This window comes from Dreissena polymorpha, chromosome 3 (genome assembly GCF_020536995.1).
Source record: "Dreissena polymorpha isolate Duluth1 chromosome 3, UMN_Dpol_1.0, whole genome shotgun sequence".
In the NCBI taxonomy this organism is placed as follows: Eukaryota; Metazoa; Mollusca; class Bivalvia; order Myida; family Dreissenidae; genus Dreissena; species Dreissena polymorpha.
The window spans coordinates 95,080,297-95,087,842 of NC_068357.1; the positions used below are offsets into that span (position 1 = coordinate 95,080,297).

Sequence of the window (7,546 nt, forward strand, 5' to 3'; positions counted from 1 at the left end):
ACGGGTACTAGAGGTTTCGGTAAATAACAAGTTCGGAAAATTGTATTTATATAGTAAATGTTGTGGAGGATTCGGTAAAAAAGATATTTATAGAGGTATACCAACAATGAGGTGTTTATGCCACCTATTATTGTCTTACATCAGGGGCATATATTTGCAAACTGGTGATTAATGTTTAATTGATTAATTAATGCAAATCCTACAGTAAAGAATTTAGGGGCATAAATGAGCTACCACTGAACTTTTTAAAAGGAATAATTTTAGGTACCAAACCAAAAAATGTAGATCGAATTTAAAATGTAATTTTATTGAACGTAAATTTACGATTTAAATAAATCAATACTAAACTATTTAAAGATTATGTGCATTTATTAAAAACGATAATAGTAATTATACATATTGATTTAAAAAACTGAATTAATAGAAGAGCCTTAATTTCGATTAATGCTAATAATAAATATTCAAAGTCTTGTAAAATATTGTATTACTGATTTATTAAAAAACAAACATAAACAAATATAAATGAATTTGCGATTCTAAAATTAATTCGGTCTTTAATTAAATAATTTTACTATTCTTTTATCTAAACATAATTGTACCAAATCTTTAAAAATTGTATTACTGATTGGTGAAAAAAACGCCATAAAGAAATAAAAATAAATATTACCCAGATGAAGTCTTGCTTTTAATCTGTTTATTAGTTTATTGCAGTCACATTCATATACATACATATAAAATCAACACAGTAACAATATACATTAACATCATGAACATGACCGTTCTTTAAGAACTATAAGTGCTTATGGTAATGCTTCCGAGCACTGTCCGAGAAGTACTGACTGAATGACGAGCTTCCGGTCGTGAGACGTGTCATTGAAATCGTAAACAATGAAAAATATTTTTTATTAGCACATTTTACCAATATGAACAGAGCACAAGCAGATTATTCGTATGGTATAAGTATGGGTTCACGATTTGCACCACTTAATAGCGAACTTTCCCAGGAAGAAAGACATAAATCAAGAAATGACAAACGTAAACGTCAGGAGTCAGCAGGTGGGGTATCGACCTTCAGACATTCATCTTCGGCGGATAGTTCCCCAATACGACAGGTGTATACCAATGATAACTTCCAGCAGTTAGAGAAAAAAATTGACACAATATTAGATAGTATGAAAAATATGGGTCTATTAAAATGCCGTGTTGACAATATCGAGTCGACTTTGTATTACAATTGTGCCGCCCAAAACGTTACCCACGAACGTGTATTACTGCTCGAATACAAAACATTAGAGCTTGAGGCCCGTCAGAGGGAGAGCTTCATACTTATTGCGGGAATAGATGAACATGAAAACGAGAATTGCCGTAATACAGTTCATGAATTCCTGCGAAGGTCACTTGATATTGACAGGGGTGAGATTTCAGTCCTTCGCGCCAATCGTGTCGGCAGACGAATCAGCACAAACAACGCACGACCACGGTTAATTCGAGTCATGATGAGCCACCCAGGTGAAGTTGACGACCTCATGAACAGCGCACGTCGACTCGCCGGTACCAACTTCAGCATTCTGAGAGACTACCCCAAAGAAATAAGCGACGCCAGGAAGCAGCTATGGCCCAAATTCAAGGACGCTAGGTCCAAACACGGACCCCGGAACGTCCAGATGCTTTTCCCAGCAGCACTCCGAGTGAACGGGCGAATCGTCGAGGATTTATTCCCAGAGTGGTACCCTATTCTCAAGGGGTCAAGAGTATCAAATACCAATGAACGCATCCACTACTCCGTAGCGTTCAGTGTAGAAATGCTCCGACAGACAGTACACTACACCGCCCAACAGCTACCACGACCCGCTCAAAAAAGTCCTCCAACACATACCAACAAACCACCCAGAAAATTGGCAGACGAAACATCCAGACAACAGCCAGTGGACCTAACCATCAAAATGCCGAATCCCACGGCTTCGCCGAGATCAAGGTCATCATCAAACTCGCCTCGCGGAAAGGGACCTTCCAAACCCAAGACAACGCAGCCATCATACCTGACTTTAACGGACAAAGATGGAAACATGTCTGATGAAGAGGCGACACAGTGCGACCTACCCAATTCCCCAACAGTAGACAAAATAATGTGCTCGGAGAACACGGGGACAGTGAATCCGCATATGGCAAACGACAGTTTTGACAAAGCTTTATCATCAAATTTCACTGACAATATATTTGTTAGCAAAAAAAAATTTGTTTAACATAATGAATATTCTTATAATACTTGTGAAACCATTTGTGACCATGTATTTGCTAACCCTAATAATAACATAGAATATGATCAACATAAAACAACGTTTAAATGTAAGTCTGTAAAAAATTCCATTTTTAACTCCATTTTTGATAATGTCATTCAGTGTCCAATCATTTCCAATGACAATTCAACCCTCGCACAATGCACTCCCGCAGCCGATACGTACATAAACGTAGAGCCCTTCCCAAATAACACTCACAGTCTCAGTCTTGTATCCAGTAACGTACACTTTTTACCAGATACGTCTTACTCCTCAATCACCACATATATATGCGATGCATGCCTAAGCTACCCATCGTCTTCCAAAACACGCCACTGCCGCCACACACAAGCGCTACAGCGCACACTAGACGCACAAACCAATCAGATGCATAAAGAATCCAACACTCCCAATGTTGTGAGCGACAATACAATTTTAAATCCAAAGGATTGACAGTCAAACGTATTCATTGGCGCTACCTTGCCCAGAACAGATGGCGTTGGTGTACACTGTGTACTCCCCAATTCCCGCTCCCCGGACACTCCCCGTAACGCCTCTCCGTGCAAAACGTCCGTTCCTGAAAATGTAAGCAAAAACCCAATAAGTACAACATTAAAATCAGATCCTCCAGAAACTATAAAAATGGGAACATTAAATGTATGTGGACTAAAGAAAATGTGTTTTTACCCAGACTTTGTTGAATATATTAATCAGTTTGACATATTTTGCTGCACAGAATGCAAAATAGACGAGCATGATATAATTAAAATTGATAGATTTGAGTTTATAGCCCAACCACGAAAAATGAAATTTCATAAAAAAATCAGGTGGTCTGGGTATTCTTATCAAAGAACAATTATTCAAATTTGTAGAAATTATCAATACTGACTCCGATTATATCCTTTGGGTAAAACTCAAAAAAAGGTTGCATTACAATCGAACACGACGTCTTACTTGGGATAGTGTACATCCCACCAGAATCATCAAGATTCTTTAACCAAGATGAGCTCAATAATTTCGAAATAGAGGTCACTGATATGAGCAACAAATATAGTCACGTTATAATAACAGGCGACACTAACGGTCATACAGCCCAATTATCCGACTTCATAGAATTCGATGATTTCTTGTCCGAATACTTTGGTTTCGACAATGACATGATAAATAATTTTAACCATGAGTATAATTTACACAAACATAATATGAATATAACGAGGAGCTCGTGCGATCCTAAAATAAACGCAATAGGCAAAGTCATAATAAATATTTGTAGGAACAACAATCTACTCATCTTAAATGGAAGATTTAGTAAAGATAAGAATATAGGTCGTTCAACATTCAAAGAGAATTCTGTTATTGACTACACCCTATGCTCAGTACATACCCTAAAATACTTACACAGCTTTGAAATCGTAGGACTTGACCCAGTGTTCTCTGATGGCCATTCTGTGTTGTCCATGAACTTCAAACCTGCAAAAGTGATCGAGATTATGAAAAATCAAAACCCAAAACAACACCAAAATCGGTTATGGAAATCAGATAAACAAGCCGAATTTGTCTCGAATTTAGAAAATCATGATTTAACACCAATTTACTCGTTACTTAATACTACAAATTGTGCGGCTCATACTACCACTACCACTTCTTGCACTACTACTTCTACTTCTTCTAATATTACTTCTGCTACTTCTTCTACTTCATCTAACATTACGTTCCTTAACACAACAGCCTCCAACAACAACATCAACAATAACAACAATAATTATACTATTCAACACGACAATTTAATCAAAATCGAAAATAATAGTCGCAACAACAACAATATTATCAATATGGCCCTTACACAAATAGCACAACTATTCCATACGACAGCCGTGCAAACATTTCAACCAAAATTATGTCAACATAAAAACCAACGGCACACAACATATTCAATCAAATCTAAACCCTGGTACGGGCCTCAATATAATAACAAGAGATTAACCTACAAACGAATGCGTAAACTCTACAATCAAAACAAAACATCAGACAATAAAAACGCACTGAACCATGCAAGTAAAGAATACAAACGGATCGTGCATTTCCATCACAAAAAACATATACATCGTACTCAAACCCAATTACGAACCATGAAAAACAAACAACCGAAGCATTATTGGAATTACCTAAAATCACTGGAAAGTCACAAAGATGAAATTAAACCAAGCATCGAACAATTGTATACATAATTCAAAGACTTAAACACAACACCACATGAAAGCACAAGTGACCATGACCTCAATAGAGTTGACCCAAATATAATCGACAACAACACAGAAACTACCCTTAACTCTCCCATCACCCGTGATGAAATTGATAAAATGGTCAACAAATGTAAAAACGGCAAAACATGTAGCCAGGCGGACAATATTTGCAATGAATATATTAAAGCCACGAAAACTCTGATGTTGCCAATCTATACAATACTTTTCAACATGATATTTGACAGTGGAACTATACCAGACACCTGGTCAAAATGTTACATCTTTCCAATATACAAAGGAAAAGGCCCACGGGATAGCCCCGAAAACTATAGGCCAATAACGATTTTATCCTGTCTAGGCAAATTATTCACATCCGTCTTAAATGAAAGATTGACAAGGTACAGCAATGCAAATTACATAATCAACCAAAATCAAGCTGGCTTTCGTAAAAACTTCTCAACGACAGACAACATATTCTGCCTAGATTTTCTTATAAACAACATGAAAAAATTAAAGAGTAAACTATTTGTGGGCTTTGTAGACTTTACTAAATGCTTTGACCTAATCCCCAGAGCAGAACTATTCCATAAATTAATATACAACAATGTCCAAGGAAAATTCATTCGAATTATAAAAAACATGTACGACAACATAAAATCATGTGTCCAAACAACATATGACAATTCAGCTTTCTTTGTCTGCGACCAGGGTGTCCGACAAGGGGACAACCTTCTCCTCTTTTATTCTCCTCTTTTATTCTCCTACTACCTAAATGACTTACTCGAATACCTTAAAAATAGCAACAACAAAGGGATCCAAATTCAATACCATGATGGAGAAACAATGCATTTTCTTGCACTAATAGCCATACTGTTCGCCGATGACACGATTCTCCTAGCAGATTCCCCCAAATCGAAAATATTGTAAACAATGGAAATTAACAGTAAATACAGATAAAACGAAAGTCATAATATTTGGCACCAATAAAAGAACTTGGCATAAATACTCATTCAAAATAAACAATAAACTTATTGAAATAGTAGACAATAATAAATATCGAGGAACATACTTTGGTCACAGTGGAAGTTTTTTTAAAGCAAGAACACATATTGAAGAACAAGCCAACAAAGCACTGCATCTACTATCACAGGAATAAACAATCTCGATCTTCCACTCGACTTGCAAATGTCCTTATTCGATAGCACAATCCTACCAATTCTAACATATTCCACTGAAATAATTGGATACGAAAACACAAACAATCTGGAGAAAATACATATTTCTTTTCTTAAGAAAATAACAAATTCCAGAAAATCAACACCCAATTCATTCTTCCACGCAGAGCTGGGCAGATACCCACTCCAAATACAAATCAAAACAAACATGATAAAATATTGGTAAAAGATAATAAATGACGACCACACAAAATACACATACATCCTATATAAGTATATGCTAAATAGTCTTCAAACTTACAAGTGGCTCGACTACATTAAACAGATATTCAACGAAACAGGAAATACATACATTTTCGAGGCCCAAAATCATATCAACACAAATAACGTCGACCAGACAATTAAACAAACTCTAATGGATCAATATTTACAAGAATGGGAAGCAAAACTGAACACGTCAAACAAAGGAACACACTTTCTCCTGTTCAAAAACAATATTAAACTCGAAAAGTAGAAAACATCACTTCCAAGTAACCTTTCAACAAACCTCGTTTAATTCCGAATTGCTAACCACAATCTGCCTGTTGAAAAACAAAGATGGTCTAACATTCCTCATAACTTAAGATACTGCCCCTTTTGCCTCATGCTAGGATTAAGAGAACTAGGAGACGAATTCCACTACGTCCTTGTGTGCCCACACTTTACAGAACAAAGGCGTCAATTGATCCCGAGATATTACTCCACACGCCCAAATATCATCAAATACATTGAATTAATGCAGTGCAACAACATTAACATGGCTAAACGCACAAGCTTGTTTGCTCGTAAAATTATGGATGCGTTCACAAACACACAATAATTAACAAATAAATCCATGAGACTAAATAAAAATAAATAAACATACATACCTGCAATTTAGGGCAAATCCAAATTAGTAATCCCGCATGTGATTTTTTGCAGAGCACGTGCAAAATTTTCAATTTCATTCATAAACGCACTGCTTACACACACCCAACTCTGATCTTCACGCGATCTCGATTTCGGCATGTAGGTCATGTCAATTGGGTACATCGATTGTTCTAAAAATAATTACATCACAGGCTGCATGCCACTGATTCCACACTCAAGCAAACGAATTCGATTAAAATCCACCTCTTCGATTCGATGAGGTTAAATTATCCAATGAACATACTTGTTATACGCAATTTAACTTCTATTATTGTTGTACGATTTAATTTCTTATTCTAATGTACATTATTGTAGTGTTTGATTCGTTGCATGTTCTTTCAAATGAGTTGTAAATTCCGACTACATTCACCTGATGTTCCTTTTTTCTTTTTTTAGATGCTTAATTGTAAACAAGTATAAATTGTTTATGCACTTCGACTATATTTCGTTAAAAAACGTATGACCAAATTTCTTAAACACGTGTATAATCTACTTCTAACTTCTAACAGATGTAACCAATATGTGTACTATGTGTTGTATTTATATGTATATGTTTTATTTCTTATAACCAGCTTCGAATATTGCATCAAAGTTATGTCTTTGTGCGTTTTACTAAATGCTTTAAATTGTTGATACTTTTGCCTATTTACCATCATTGGCGTTGGGACGCTTCTTACAATTCATTAGATCTTTTTACTACACTCATTTTAATACTAATATCTTCCATTATTATTTTCGGACTTATCTATTTTTCTTTATTTGACTTTACTTATATCATAAAGGTAAAATATTCTAATAAAATTACCGCGGAAAACATCTATAAATGCAAACAATAATCTGTTTAAATTTGTATCACTGAAACAATATTCATTCAATTCATACATATAATAAAAAGATCAAAAAT

General features: G+C 35.4%; 1 long non-coding RNA gene across 1 annotated transcript; it reads right to left on the bottom strand.

Annotated features, from left to right (window-relative positions):
- Positions 1–695: 695 nt before the first annotated feature.
- On the bottom strand, positions 696–6,740 carry LOC127873919 (uncharacterized). Its single transcript, XR_008046437.1, has 3 exons — positions 6,603–6,740; positions 3,675–3,746; positions 696–2,853 (listed from the first exon to the last, which is right to left on the bottom strand). It is a non-coding gene; the product is annotated as an uncharacterized LOC127873919 (long non-coding RNA).
- Positions 6,741–7,546: the final 806 nt, after the last annotated feature.